Source organism: Astatotilapia calliptera, chromosome 18, assembly GCF_964374335.1.
Source record: "Astatotilapia calliptera chromosome 18, fAstCal68.1, whole genome shotgun sequence".
NCBI classification, from domain to species: domain Eukaryota; kingdom Metazoa; phylum Chordata; class Actinopteri; order Cichliformes; family Cichlidae; genus Astatotilapia; species Astatotilapia calliptera.
In genome coordinates this window covers 30524514-30540638 of record NC_137439.1, presented here as the reverse complement: position 1 = coordinate 30540638, position 16125 = coordinate 30524514, and the positions used below count along the sequence as shown (strand labels likewise).

The window sequence follows — 16125 nt, the reverse complement described above, 5'->3', positions numbered from 1 at the left end:
GTTGTACATGGGTTGTAGATGGACATGCGGAGTGGTCTCAGTGGCACTGGACTCGTGCACTTTGGAAGACCTGCGCAGAGACTGACAACTCGGTGACGTCGAAGCGCAGAGGTGGGCAGTCAAGTCTTGCACGTTGACGTAAGGAACCCTTGCTACAGTTTTGCCTGTCTGCTAAAGGAAAGCAGCATTGCAAAAAGAGTAACCAGTTTTTCTCAGTAATCATGTTTTCAAAACTGCTGAAAGCTGAAACAGTAACTGACAATAATAACATTACATTAACACAATGCAGCTTGACAGCCAAAAACGTATTATGCCAGCCTCCAGGTGCTTGCTTGAAGCAGAGGTGAGGTAACTTTACTCTTTTCTACTTCACATCCACATTTCAAACTTATAATCACAAAAACGATGACTCAAGTGACATCCCTTTGGGCAATTTATCAGTCTTTGTGCTTCCCAAGGGCTTCACCGTAGACAGTAGATACATAGCCCTTAAGCAACAATGAACATTTTCTGAAATAGTTCAGTGTTTGGGAACAACTGGGAGTAGCAGTAGCAAATATACTGGGAATGCATGTAACAATTGCAAGTCGGCTCACAGAGAGAACACGGTTGCAACAGCAACCTGTGCAATGCTGTTGTGTCTTTGTAAAATACTATTTTTAAATATCGTTTGGGACAAACTGGTGGCTGTCTGACCGTGCATTTAAGCATTGTCAGTCCACCACCCATCCTCTCCAAATAGCTGTGCACTGCATTATCTGAGCTACCCCACAACTGTTCATTATGGATGCACTTGTGTGTGAATAAAATGGCTTTTGCCTATGAGCATAAGCCACAGGTACGAGCCACACACATCACAAAGATACCCAGACTGTCTAGAATGCGATGAGGGTTCAGCTGAAGTGTGGCCTACATATGCAGTTTTCTTTGTGCTACATTTGGCCTTGCCTAACAGTGTTGGGTCAGCCTGCAACTCAACCACGTGTCCGTTTCATAAAGGCCAGATGGGCATTGTGACATTTGAGGTCATGTCTGGCCTACAGAACATTTGCCAATACCGTGCCTGTCATGGTAAAAGTAGCCCAGATTAGGCCCAAATGTATCCACTATCTGGGATTAACTCTGGATACAGAGAAAAACGCTACTACGGCTAGGTTGGAGCTTTTCCAACCTCACTACTTTAAAGAACAGAGTAAATCTATCAACATGGAGGTCCACGCTGCTGCCTCAAATCTTTGGTTTGCAGCTGCCTGAATGGGACGCCGAAGTGCTGAGCAAACCTTTAAGATAAAGAGGAGATTAGTGACTGTCAGGGCGCTGGCTGGATGTGAGTACAGTGAATGAAGAGGCATTAAAGCCAGACAAAGCAGCACCCAACTGGCCAGACGCCACTTCCTCTACCACACGTGTACACACACACAGACACACACACACTCTTAGAAAACTGCAGGCAAGCAACTGCTGGCAAAGGGTTCGAAATTAATGAGCACTCGGGGCACCAAAATGCCCTTTAAAGTTTAAAAAATGCTTAGGACATAAAAACTGTCAGAAAGAGAACAGATAACACTGCCCTCCATTTTTGAAGAACTCCTTTGCTTTTCATCCTCGGCGCATTTAATTGGTGGTGTAGTCATTTTTTTATGGCATTTAATAGCCACTTAAGGGGATTTTTTTTCCTTTGCAGCACATCGAAAGCGTTATCGGTCACAAAATAATCAAGGACACAGCCTGAAGCGAGAGCATGCACTGACACCGTGCAGTCTGTAACAGACCCCACACAAACCACACTGTCAGCAAAAAATGAAGCAATGGAGGAGTGGAAGGTGGAGTGGTTGGGACAACCTACAGTGTTTATTCACCAACAAAAGCCATTAGGAGCACACAAAAAAAGTAACAATGAGAAAAAAGGGGGGGCAGGAACATCCTCTGTAACAGCACTGATTTAACACGTGAAAAGTCAGTATGCATATATCCTCTGCCGCTTCCAAAGAACCCAGGTGGTGGAGTAAAGCAGAGTGAGAACTGCTCTCAACAGGGTGATAAGTGTTGAATGGGTGTTTGACCACAATGTGTCATTTTTTTAATTATTAATATTTTTAGCTTTACAGCTCCAAAAGCTTTGCATGCTTTCTCCCGGCAGCATTAAAGATAGAAAGCTCATTCGTAATTATGTAAGGCCCACTTACTCGTAAGAGTGAGAACAAACAGCGCCTGTCAGGCTGCAGTCGACGGTCCTTCAACGCCCACCGAGTCAAAAAAAACACAACAACACACACATGCAAAGAAGCGAGGGCACGCAATCTAAATCTAAATTACATGTGGGTAAACACGAGACAAGAGCTGCTTCCTTTGTTGGGACAATAGAGCATCACTGCCTTTATGTGTGTGAGTGTGCAGTGGAGGGTAAACAGAGGGCAGAATATGAGCATGCAATAATTTAACACCCCCCCCCCCCCCCCCCCCCCCGAAGAAAAAATTGAAATGAAATGGACATCGACTGGGAAGACAAGTTTACTTCTCTTGTTTTCTGCAGTCAGAAACCCTGACGCCCGGTTCAAAATCAAGTGATGATGCGTTATTTACTAAATCTTCCATGCAATATAACGTAATAGCATTTTTCTGTGATGCAGCAAATTCAAACTAGAACAAACTATGATAATTTCTTTAAATAGGTTGACTGTAAATGTGGAATATCACTTGTTAGCTGTTGTGCATTTGGTTGGGACTTGAATTAGCACAAAAATGAGCCTGATATCAGACAGAATTCTTGATCTTTTTCTCAGCTAGTTACACACTGACTCCAGCCTAACTAGGGAGAGAATCAGAATCAGAAAGACTCGGGCATTAGGTTCTCCCTAAACAATGATTAGATGCTAATATTTCTTTCTGAATACTGTCCACACTGATGCATCCCATTATCTTTTGGGGTATTTTTCCATAAGGGGGAGCAGAGCAGTGGAAAACCAGGTCCTGTTCTTTCATCTGTTGTTCATTAGGCTTGGTGGTGTCAAAAATAAGTGAACACTCATAACTATTGGGTCTCTTTATTTAATATCTTTTCAGAGATACATAACGTTACATTTGATCCTTCTGCTCTAATGGCTATCTTTGGAGTGATACCTCAAAACGTCACTTTCTCAAAACACGATTCGAGTTCTATTGCCTTTGCTTCACTCATTAAGGCACCTTGTACTTTCAGGATGGAAACAGGAAGCTCCTCCCACACATGAACAGTGGCTTGCTCATGAGGTTTTTGCATTTGGTAAAGATGAGATATACACTGGCAGGTTCAACCACCAAATTTCTTAAGGCGTGGCAGCCATTTCTAACATACATGGAAATATTTAAAATGTTTTTAAAATTTAAAAACCACCTTATCTGATACCAAATGTCTACATCACTATTGTGGTTAACTGTACACTGAGTGTCCCTTATACATTTTATTTTTATATTTGTGTTTTGCTTTGTTTTGTTTTTTGTTTGTTTTTCTTCTCCTCTCTTTCTGTTATCTTTTGGGGTATTGTAAATACTGAACAGCAAAGTATTGTATATTCAAAGTTTTGTATTAACATGCTGTTGAAACTTAAAATAATTTTTTTATTTAAAAAAAAAAGAAAAAAAATTGAACACTACCCTGTCACGGTCACAAATTAAGGATGCTTGAAGGCAGGTTCACAATACCATTAATCCCACCTGTGGTGCTCATTGGACTGCGTTTTACTTCAAATGTATTGGAACTAACTATGAATGAACTAACAAGGTAAGAGCCTTCTGTTCACTCTACTACAGGCTGAACAGAAGTCTTTTCTAATCTCACTGTTAAAACAACCATTTCAAAGCCCACAACCATTATGATAAATATTTTTTAGCATTGTTAAACATATTGCCAAAAAGTACATTTCACACGCAACATAAAACAGCAAAGTCCAGGGGGGCAACTCTCCCACCCACCTACTCACTGTGTCCCTCACACACTCCAAGCTAATTGGGAGTCGCCCCTCGCTGACCTCCCCTCACGCACAAAAAGAGTCATCGCCATGACAGCAGAGTTTTGCTCATTATCCCCAACAAGGGTCTGCCTTGTTAGAGCACAAACTGCCACGCAGTACCTGGCTGACATCACAGAAAAACCCGAGTCCATGTTGCCACAGCAACCACAACTCGGCAACCATGATTTGCCGGCGTTTTACTCCGTGGGGGATTGATTGGGTGAGCAATGCAGTGAAAGGTGGATTAGGAGTATTATTGTTTCCCTCGGTGCAGAGGGAAATACAAGGTCTGAGCTTTGCCAGACACAAAGAGAACGGTGGACCCGTTGAAACAATGATGAGAGCACTGGCCCCAACTTGGCTTAACACAGAGATGAAAGATGCCTCTCATTTATCCATTACTCATTAATTTGCTAATGTGCTGCAGTGATTAAAAAGTAGTGCGATGGCCTTCTGGCTGAGCAGGCTGCGGCTTGCTCCATGTGGTTACTAAATTGAACTAAATGTCATTGTTTAACTGAGCACATATTCACAGCCATGGTTGCTTTTTCTCTAAAATGTCTTTTCAGTTCACAACCAGATGGGAGCCACAGCAAATGTGGCTCCCCATCGACCATCGACCATCAGGTAAAATGAACAAAACTCAGGTGAAAGAATGACGCATTTGACAAACAGCCATTACCCTCTTCATGTAGCGACTGTTCTGCTCCTCTCCCCTCTTAAAGCAGAGGAGAAGAGAAAACCACTCAGTACCTAAGACAGGAGAGCAAAGTGCAGCTGTTATTTGCCATCATCCATTAGCGAACCAGTCCAACCCATGAGTGAAAGCTGCAAAGAGAGGATATGGTTGGTAGTCGTTCAGTTAAACGCCCAAGCTGTGCTGCAGGTGCTCACACGGTGTCCAAACAGCAAATGTCAACAGCGGCACTGCAAATTTCCGTGAGTGTTTCCATTTAGATACACTCAAAGTTGAGTTCTCCACTCAGGTAAATTCAAAGGAGACCTTCACAATGTCGCATTTTTAAACCTCAGCCTTAACACTTTGGTCAGTGGGATGTTGTGTGTGTTCAAATATTTGAATTAAATAAAAAAAAGCTGAAAGCATTAACTTAAATGTGGGCTGTGACATACTTAAATCGAAAACCCTAAGAGTGATTCCCAGGCATGAGTGATAGTATAAAAGTCTGGACAGAAGATTTTTTTTTAGAAATATTTCACTGTCTTGTGAAAGTTCACTAAAATGCGTGGGTGTGAATGAGATTTCTGAGAACTTAATGACTTATCCAGTACTGGAAACTGGTGATAAATACATAATAGATAGATAAATGAGCTGAATATTTGGAAAAGTTAAGGCAAAGGACTGGCACAAGAGAAGCCTATCACCTGCAAATGTGTGTGGATATGAGAATTTAACTGACGAGATGTCATTAAATATCTCTGTAAAGAAGATCAGGTCAGTATTAAAGGTCATGCTAAAAACAACCAAAAAACTACAAAGAGACATATAATTTGTAACATTTTCTTGAAGGATTTTTCAATTTCAATTAAATTTTATTTCTACAGCGCCTACAGACTCTACAGACCCTACAATAATACATACAGAGAAAAACCAAACAATCATATGACCCCCTATGAGCGAAGAACTTTAGGGACAGCGGGGAGGAAAAACTCCCTTTTAACAGGAAGAAACCTCTGGCAGAACCACGCTCAGGGAGGGGCAGGGCCATCTGCTGCGACTGGTTGGGGTGAGAGGGGTTTTTATCTCACTGTACATGAATTTCTTTCACTTTCCCCTGAGAACACAAAGTCATAGTGGCAATCGTTGATGTTTGATATATTTGTTAACTTTGTTAAATAATTCTTCGTTTCTTTTTTTTTTTATTGCTTTAGTTTCATTTGTTCTTTAACCAGGTTTTACAAAATGCTGCCCATGGTGTTGGCACCTTGTCCTGCTTCTTGCATCTCCTGCTGTGTTTCTGCTCTGAGTGGTTCACACAATAAAGAGGTTGTTGACCAGGCAACCTATCTCTCCATCTACACACTGATGGTGGGAGGGGGAGCCTGCTGTGTGATATGAATCAGATACTGCCATGATTGGAATACAATGACCTGGCAACACAATCTCTCTCTCTCTTCTCTCTCTCTGTGTCCATGTCTCTCTTTTTCAGAACAAGGTTATCAACAGAGATTATCTGGTTAGGACAATGGATGTAGATAGTGAAGACTTTACCTACAATTCATAGCTCAGTTTTCCCTGTATGCCATTTTTACATCATGTTATTACTGTAATGATGGCTATGAAATTAATAGCCAGAGGAAGAGAGCTGCCCTGTGGTATGGACATGATAATGCACAAGTGAGATATTTGCCTTTGTTGACAATTAGTCACTATAATAATTACATAATAATGTCAAGAATCTGCAGAGGACATTAGTATTTTATCTGTAAATCTTACATAATATCACTATAGAGGCAAGAGAAATGATAATATAGTAATGCACCTGCAAAAGTAGGTCATACGATGTTTTATTCTAATGAATTATTTGTCAAAACCCTATATGCTATTATATAGTGTATGTATAATATGTCTAATAAAAATTGAAGACCTTTTTTTCTCTGTAATTTCATCACTGAAGGGGCAGCTGTGGCTCTGGTGGTAGAGCGGGTCCTTTTCCATTTGGAAGGTCGGTGGATTGATCCCTGAGCCCCCCAGCCCACATGCCTTCTTGCACAAGTGCGTATGCAACTGTGAGAAAGCGTTTAGGCATAGATAAAAACACTGTGTGATTTGCGGTAGAAAGTGCTTTGAGTGCTCAATTGAGTAGAAAGGCACTATATAAGAACCAATCCACATCCCATACTTTATGTTGAGCTCTGGACAAGTCAAATTTTGAATGAACTGCCTCAGAATGCTGTGAATACTCACACTTTAAAGTGCTGAGTGTCACCGAATAAGGACCAGTCTAATAAGTCTATTTAGGTTACGCAGTGTTTTAACTTAGATCTCGCTTTTGTGACTGTCACCACCTATAACAGCATGTAAATTTGCTAATACCTGGGAACATTACATTTAGGCTCGCACAGATCCCACCGGGGTGAGAGACAGCCTGGTTCACCTGTGCCCGACGGATACAGCCACTTAAAACGGCTGGCTGGTCTTTGACAGGCCCATGGCCGATCCTCGGCCTTTCCCCAGCCAGTGCTGAACCTTTCCGTAAAACATTGATACAGATATTTGTCTGAAGCAAATATTAACTCGAGTTTGTTCAGACTGAACGAGCAAGCCACAAGGCCGAAAGTGACACATACAGGCTGCGGTTATTGCTGACTACTGCTGCTGAATATAAAAAAAGAAAAAGATTCTTTAATGGCACTGAAAATGTTTTTATACGAAAAACAAAACCTAAATTCAAATGCCCCTTGATTATTACTATTAGCTCAAATACATTTTGTAAAAACAGTATTTTGCACAATCGGAACAAATCTCTGAGGAATACTTACCAAATCATGTTTGGTAAGTATTCAAATCATATTCATAAATCTGTAACTTGAGCTCAGTTAGGGAAATCGTTTGATTCTGAGTCTTGCACAGGAAGCAGTAATTCGTGTGTTGGATCGGTCAGTATGAGGTTATTAAAAGTTTGTCCACATCACATGCATCATCATCTGAATATAAAACCTTAATGAAGCCTGTTGAGGCTGCAGTAGCCGAGGACGATAACGGGCTCTTACTTTTCTGAGCCGTGGCAGAGTCAATCACTTTACAGACTTTACGGCTTGACTATCCACCATGAATCTTTAGCAATTAGGCAGAGAAATGACGGTGGGGGGGGGGTTAGGTGCACTGAAGGGGAAGGCGTGGTGTGTTGGAGGTACGCTATTATATCTCAGAGTGCCAGGTGAATGCACTCGGAAGACTGTAATGTCGCTCAGCGTGTTCAGGAAATGGAACATTTTGGAAAAAGAAGCTCTTTGATCAGTTAAATGTTGTGTGACGAGAACAGTGGCTGGCAGGTTCACCTGAGAGTGTTAAATCTGGCTTGTAGCAGTCAGTAAACACAAGCTGTTTGTGTGAGCACTCTGCCGGACCAAATGAATACTGGAGACAAGGAGCTGAAACTGTAATCATGCTCATACCAGAGCTGCAACATGATAATGATATCTATAAAGCTTTACGAGGTCACTTCTGGTAAGTCACTGGTTCCAAACCTGGATGTTGGGACCCCCCGAGGGGTCATGAGATCAGTATGAAATGTTGCTAGATGTTTGAAATGGAACTTTTTTATCATCTTGGCTCCCTGCAGCTGGTGACCTGGCCAGGTTGTACTCTTGCAGGAGATGCAAGGTGCAAGACAATTTTTTGCAAATATTTTTGCAAAGTACTTTCTGACAGTCAATACATAAGTAATACAATCTTTAGCAAGTCTCTCATTCTGCAGATGACCTCGCACTCCACCATTACAAACTGCAGCTCTCGATATTAATCCTTGTTCTCTGTAGCTTTGATTAAAAACCACTAAATAACTACTACAGTACAAACTCAGATAAGAACTTCTTAGACACCAGTTGTAGTCTAAGAAGTTGGAAGGTTGGATGGAGTAGGTTGGACCATAGGGAAGAAGTACTTCACAGCAAGTGAACTTTCAAAATAAAAGTGCTTGAGGTTTCTTCCTTTTAAAAGGGAGTTTTTCCTTCCCACTGTTGCCAAGTGTTTGGTCAAAGGGGAATCAACTGATTAATGGGATTTTCTCTTTGTTTTTATAGGGTCTTTACCTTACAATTAAAAGTTCCTTGAGGCAACTGTTGTTGTGACCAGGTGCTGTATAACTAAAACTGAATTGACCTCAATAGTCACTGCAGCTGGCCATTAAAAAATTCCCCCCAAAAGGCTGCTTAAACCTCAGTTTTTTACAAGGTTAATTTAAGGGTTTTCAGTGCACAGGTGAGGCAGATCATGTTAGATTTGTATAATCCAGCTAGCAGTTTCCCCCCCTTTTCCAGTCTTTCAACTATTTGAAGTTTACTAATTACTAGTTGTGGCTTGTGGTTACGGTTAGAAAACTGTTATTATTAGAATGGACTTGTGTATTGGTGGACTGGGCCCACTGAGAGGTAACAGGTCATCAGAAAATGCACTTCTTTTCCAAACCAAAAATGGTTTCCAAACAAAGTTTGTTTCCCTTTAAAGTACTTCCCACAGACATGTGCTACTCTACATTTTTACTGTCATAACTCCAACAATTAATCTTGTAATTTAGCATAATCTTAAAGGTAAATGCAGCTGCAGACAACACGTTGTTCTGTTTGGTGCAGCTGAAAACACACTCTATAGTGTATCATAAAAATGCTCATTTAAAAATCTAAATTTCACAAATAATTATTTTTATTTTTCAACGGGTAATGACGTCAGACCTGCAAACAAAAACTGGATGATGTAAGTGTATTTTTGTCATGTATTTTTTGCCACACCCTTTGCAGTCCCTATTTAGAAAAAAGTAACATTATTGCTGTTCTCAAATCATCCAAATGTAACTCAAAGATGACATAGTAACTCCTCTGGTTTACAGTCATTTACATGCTAACATTAACAGAAACATTGGCTAAATAACTTCACTTGGTACAAGTGCCAAAAGTGTCAGCCTTTCCATTCGTTCGGTGTCATGATGAATAGTTCACCGACAGGAAACATAACTGTTACTAACTAATGGTGATTTTTTTCCTCTGCACCTTCTCAATATCTCACTTCCTCATCATGAACCAATGACTGCCAAAATGATATAAGCCTGCTGACAACAAGTTACATTTCCCTGTCCTACATTATCTGCTCTGCCGGTTAACCCCCTAATGTCCATCACATTAAACTTCTTATATTGAGGCTAGCCAGCTTCTCAGTTTCAAGGGGGATCAGTGAGCGAAAGCCCTATAGTCCATAAGAGAAAACACAGGAATTAGCCCTAGATTAGGGATCTAAACGGCTATGCAGCCCATGGTGGCTGGAGATGTACTGGTAGGCTGTGTGGGGGCTAATTCAGCCGGCAGTGGGAAACCCCACTTTCTGCCAGGTCATAGAGCAGAAATCCACAGACAACTGACAGGAGCAAACATTATGATGTTAGCTGGTGAAAAACATAGATTTTTTTTTTTTGGGGGGGGGGGGGGGGGGGCGACAACGTGATGAATGACATTAATTACTCCACAGTTGAGAGCTGGAGAAACAGCCTGGGGCTGATCGAGAAAACACACTGTGGCGGTGGTGGTGCTTTTAGTGCTCAACATGGAGCACGCAGGCAGCAAGGTGCTCTTCATCCGTCCTCATGCCTCAGTGATGGCTGAGGGAAACTACAATACGGAGCGTCCACACGCATCGCTCTGCAAAGACAACACAAAGACGGTGCAGCCGGCGCACGATGTGCCGCTGACACCCGTGATAATCACGAGAACATCGCTCATATTTAGGTCAGCCTGAAAGTAGCCTAATACCATTTTCACATCAGCCAGCCCCCTCCCTCCTCCGACCCCCACACTCCCCGGCCTGATGGATGGACGGCGAGTGAAGCTGAAATATGGGGGTTCCATTTTCATTCCACGAGCAATGCAAGCGCACCACAGCCCTTTATCGCATCATGCCAAAAGCAAAACAGACACACACACGCGCGCGCGATCCACACCACGCCTCGGAATAAACTGACACAAAAAAGAAAGAAAAAACCCCACCAAACATCTGGCACACACTTCGACACACACACACACACACACACACACACACACACACACACACACACACACACACACACACACACACACACACACAATAAAACATGCAGCCATATTCCCAGCACGCTGCCATGCTCTGGCAACAAACAAAAAAAATTCTAGGCATTTGCACAAATGGGAGGTGTGAGACGAGCGGAAAGAGGACTCTGGAATGACATTGCGCCTGCTTACTGTAAAATAAATTCCCTCGGGGAGGATGGAGAGCCTCCTTTTTTCCCTCTTGACTCCCCTCCTTTCCGACGTGCGAATTTCCCGAAATTCAGACCATGCAAAACAGGTAGTCAGTCATTCCACCCCTCCGAAGTATTTGGTCCTGCTCGGCGGTAGTGCGAAAGGAGAAGGCACAACCAGCATCCGAGAGAGGAGACAGCCAGCTGTGGGGAGGAAATGAGGAAGGAAGGAAGGAGCGGCCGGGCCGGAGCACTGCGCACAGGAGAGAAGGCAAGGAAAGCGGCAGAGGTGCTCTCTCTCTCGCTCTCTCTCTCTCAGTTCACAATACAACATCACCCTATCCTTGCTAGACAGACGGACAGACGGCTTGAGTACCAGAGTCCGCAGCGACACCCACTGGTGATGAGAGGAACTACAACATGGAGATGATAAGTTCCACGGAAAGGCAGCAGCAGCTGGAAGAGACAAGCATGTCTCACTTATGTTACTGCAGGTACTTTTGTCTTTTAACAGTATATTTCACTAGAAAAGGTCACATTTTATTCTGTTAAATAGGCCGAAGACACTTATTACACATTTGTGTCTTGATTTAAAGAGTTGGCTATTTTGGGGGTAGAAGACAGCCCTAGAGACTGCCATGTATTTCACACTGGTTTTTATTTTTCTATGCATTTCCATAAATGTCTTTAAACAATCTTCCCACTGGCACCCTGAAGCCTGAAAGGTATTAGTCCCAACAAGCTGCAACTGTAGAAAAGTTTAACTGTTTTCATTAAAGTAAACAAAACATATTTTCCATAACTTAAGAACTTCCAGTGGAAAACAACAAGGTCAATGCTGCCTTGGTTATAGAAAAATTGGAAAGATGATTAAATTATAGATGGTAAAGCTGCAGCACAACAAAGTAAGGGTTTATAAAGTATATTTTGGTTTCCTAATCTGTAAAATTGTACATTCATATTGTTCAGTTGTTTACACAGATGCCATTGTAGGAACAACAAGGAAGCCTGCAGTGCGAGAGCACTAATGGGGTCATTAAGATAAGATGGGGCCTGATTATTTAAGACCTTGTATGTGAGGAGGAGGATTTTGAATTCAATTCTGGATTTAACAGGAAGCCAATGAAGGGAAGCCCAAACAGGAGAAATCTGCTCTCTCTTTCTAGTCCCTGTCAGGACTCCTGCTGCAGAATTTTGGATTAACTGAAGGCTTTTCAGCGAGTTTTTAGGACAGCCTGATAATAATGAATTACAGTAGTCCAGCCTGGAAGTAATAAATGCATGAACTAGTTTTTCAGCATCACTCTGAGACAGGATATTTCTAATTTTAGAGATGTTGCACAAAGAAGAAAGCTGTCTTACATATTTATTTAATATGTGCATTGAAGGACACGTCTTGGTCAAAAATCACACCAAGGTTCCTGACAGTGTTACTGGAGGCCAAGGTAATGCCATCCAGAGTAAGAATCTGGTTAGATACTATATTTCTAAGATTTTCAGGGCCGAGTACAATAACCTCAGTTTTATCTGAATTAAGAAGCAGAAAGTTAGCGGCCATCCAGGTCTTTATGTCTTTAAGACATTCCTGCAGTTTAACTAATTGGTGTGTGTTATCTGGCTTCATGGATAGAAGCCAGATAACACACACCAATTAGATGGGTGTCATCTGCATAGCAGTGAAAATGTATGCTATGCCTTCTGATGATACTGCCTAGGGGAAGCATGTATAATGTAAACAGAATTGGTCCTAGCACTGAACCCTGTGCAACACCATAGTTGACCTTAGTGTGTGAAGAGGACTCTCCATTTACATGAACAAACCACTGCAGCACAGTACCTGTAATACCTACAGCGTGCTCTAATCGATGTAATAGGATATTATGGTCAACAGTATAGAACGCTGCACTGAGGTCTAGCAGGACAAGCACAGAGATGAGTCCACTGTCAGAGGCCACAAGAAGATCATTTGTAACCTTCACTAAAGCTGTTTCTGTGCTGGGATGAGCTCTGAAACATGACTGAAACTCTTCAAATCATTTTTTTGATATGAAAGGAAGGTTGGAGATTGACCCGTAATTAGCTAAAACCGCTGGGTCAAGAGATGGCTTTTTAAGTAATGGCTAACTACAGCCAGCTTGCAGACCTGTGGTACATGGCTGATTATGTGGGTCCATTTAAGGGAAAATAAACTGGCTTTCTGACTGTATTAAAACCACTTGCCCCACATTGTGTAGGTCACAGACCTAATAAATAAATTCATTAATTAACAAACAATACATTTTTAAAAATACTTCAAAGTTACAGAGAGAGACTAAAATGGATTATTTCCATTGTTTTCCATGTTTTCCATGGTTTGGTCCTTTGACCTAATCATTAACAACAAAGTCTTTTGTGAAAGCATAATAAACCAATATTGCTCCCATGGATTCTGCATGACTGCATAATTTCTAGAATAAACCTTTGCCCACAGTGCTCTTAAAATATATTCTCCTGTATTAGATTTTATACAGTAAGCGTATGTCTCAAATGTAAACTGAGGTGTGCTAATAAGCCAGCTTTAAAATGCCAATAGTTAATACTGAAGGGATCGTTCACTCACAGTATTTGAAAACAAGAAGAGAACATCTCTAAAAGGCAAGTGAATTGCAGAGAGCTGTCTCATATCAATAAGCTCCTCATTTGCTGGTGCAGCTGTTTTGCACGGCTACGTTTTCCTGGGGAGAAGTCTAATTAGCCAAACTTCATATACCTGTGTGAGCTGGAGTGTAAAAACAGAGCGCTATCAAAAACAGTTTTCAGTCAGAGTCAGGAAACATTTTTAATAAGCTGTTTGTTTAAACTGTCTCGACCTGGCTCAGAAACCGTGGCGAAAAAGAGTGAGATGCAGGGAAAAGGTAAAAAAAAATACTTGAAATACTTCAAAAACATGAAAGCAACATAAAACAAAGAAAAAGTCAGTGTTATTAGTAGTGAGGATGTGTGAGTGGATGGGTTAATAGTGTGGTGTTGGAGATGCTAAGTGGTACAAACTAAAAAAAGATGCACGTGAGACAAGAGCTTCACTTGAAAACTGCTTATTCTAATATTGACTCTTGTTTGGTGTGGTTTGTTGGATTCGATGATTGAAATGAAATGGCAATTTTACTATTAATTCATTAACAAACAGAGGGCACAGTGGTATGTTGAAGAACCACACAGGGCCACAAAAGCCTGGCACCTGCTCCTCACTGGTCACCAGCGTTTGTTGCACACTGCTGTGGGATGACATCCCAGTCTTCAATCAGTATTTGTCGACAATGTCATGACAAGTCAGCCAATGTGGATGTGTTGGTCACTCTTGCATGAACATCACGCCCAAGCTGATTCCACAAGTGTTCAGTGAGGTTGAGGTCCGTGCTAAGTTTACATGGCTAGCATCTACATGGCCTTTGGAATGAAAATGTGTGGCAGTCTGGGCCGGTTCTAGACAGGCAGAGAGAAATGTAAATATTAACAAAACTTAAAAAAGTAGGCCAAGTTACAAAGAAAAAGGCAATAAACCAAGTCTTGAAAAATAAAACTGAAAAATAGAAATACAGAATAAAAAAAAAATCTCCATCCGGATCTTTACAACCAAAAACATAAAATCTATCTTAATTAAATGGCCTAATTCTCAAATAAATTTGCAAAATAAAGTATGAATAAAGACATTCATTTCATGGAAGCTCAAATTAACAGAGTCACATTAAATGCACATCATTGCCTGTTACACTGCACCTTAAAGATAGGTTAATAAATTGAATTTAACTTAACCACAATACTTTCACATGGGTTCTTTCCAGCTTGAAGGCGGTGGCAAGATGAGTCAAAACCCGCGGTCAACCCGCTTCGTTTGATTGTTGTCAAATGCCACCATATAAATGAAATTCACTTGACCTGAATGATCTGTATGGGTGCATATGTTAGAAAAAGGCAGCACAATAATAATATTACAGCAGTAATTAGTGCTATATGACAAACTAATAAAATACTAGAATTGTATCTACCAAAAGACTTCTTGGTTAGGTTAAACTGCACTATAAACAATGTTATTTGCCACATAATTCCATGATTCCAAAAGGCACCAACACTACAAACATGGCTGAGCGGTTCAGTTCAGTGACTCTGATTCATAAACGTGCAGCCTAAAAGACAATGACCAGCTACAACTGCTGGTGCTGACACACTTGTCAGCCTTATGATGTGCTGGTATACCCCATATGTGTTTTTTTATGAAAAGGAGAAATATCCATAGAAATCAAAATGGCTTTTTGTGTCAGCTGTAAAGTTTTTGTGTGTGTTTATGGGGATTGACAAACTTTTGAAGCCACTGTCAGTGGCTAAAGAGAGCTTAGTTTTGCTGTAGTTTTTCAGTTTCAGAGGTTGTAGCTTGGACTGAAGCAACCAAAGAGGCAGAGGAAACTGTTTCTTTTAGTGGTTCATACAAGGCACTGCTCTACAGCCTGAACTTTGGCCTTGACAGGACATGCTTGGCCCGTCCGTCTTGTTCGCTCACACACTCATAGTTTTCAAGCTTGAACCACCAAATCAGTGAACAGCTACAGGTTTAAGGTGAGCATCCCAACTGAAAAGCCTTGCATGTCACCAGTGACCTGTTCAGTGAGACAACGAAACGTAGCAGGTGCCTTCCTCAGCCTGTAAGCTACTGGTTAGATAAGGGTGGAAAGCAGAATGGTAAAAACTCTGTGCAAACACTGACAGACCAGGGTTCAAATTCTTGCTGGAGCAGAGAGGTTTCACCTTCAACTCAGAAATCAATCAACAGCCCAGGCAGCGATGGCACTACATCCCGCTCGGTTTCGCTCACCATGAAGCAAAAACTCACATCATAAAAGGCCTCACTGATGCCTCCTTAACATATTTCACCCCACTCTGCATCCCAGCCAGCAGAGACCAACCCCAGCCGCTTTGTTAAATTATCTGTAAAGACTATAATACATGCACAGAGACACATGCCAAATCAGGACAAAGCCTTTCCTAGAGGGAGTTTGAACACAAAAGGAGACTGGAAAAAGTTTGTAACCCAGTTGAATTGAGTGCTGTATATCCCTTCCATCTCTGGGTCTGTCTATATTCGTCTGCCTTTCATTCAGTTTGTCTCTTTATTTTTTGCCTCTGCTCCTCTTTGTCTAGCATTTCTTTGTTCAGTCAAC

General features: G+C 41.5%; 1 protein-coding gene across 9 annotated transcripts in view; it reads right to left on the bottom strand.

The window, feature by feature from the left end:
* ctnnd2b (catenin (cadherin-associated protein), delta 2b) overlaps positions 1–11260 on the bottom strand; it is a 233597-nt gene extending 222337 nt beyond the window's left edge. For 6 of the 9 annotated variants that reach the window (XM_026149115.2, XM_080293036.1, XM_080293037.1 and 3 more), the window contains exon 1: positions 10935–11260. The gene's annotated coding sequence lies outside the window, so the exon portion shown is untranslated. The remainder of the gene's footprint in view (positions 1–10934) is intronic. The other 3 variants (XM_080293035.1, XM_080293041.1, XM_080293046.1) reach the window with 1 other exon arrangement.
* Positions 11261–16125: the final 4865 nt, after the last annotated feature.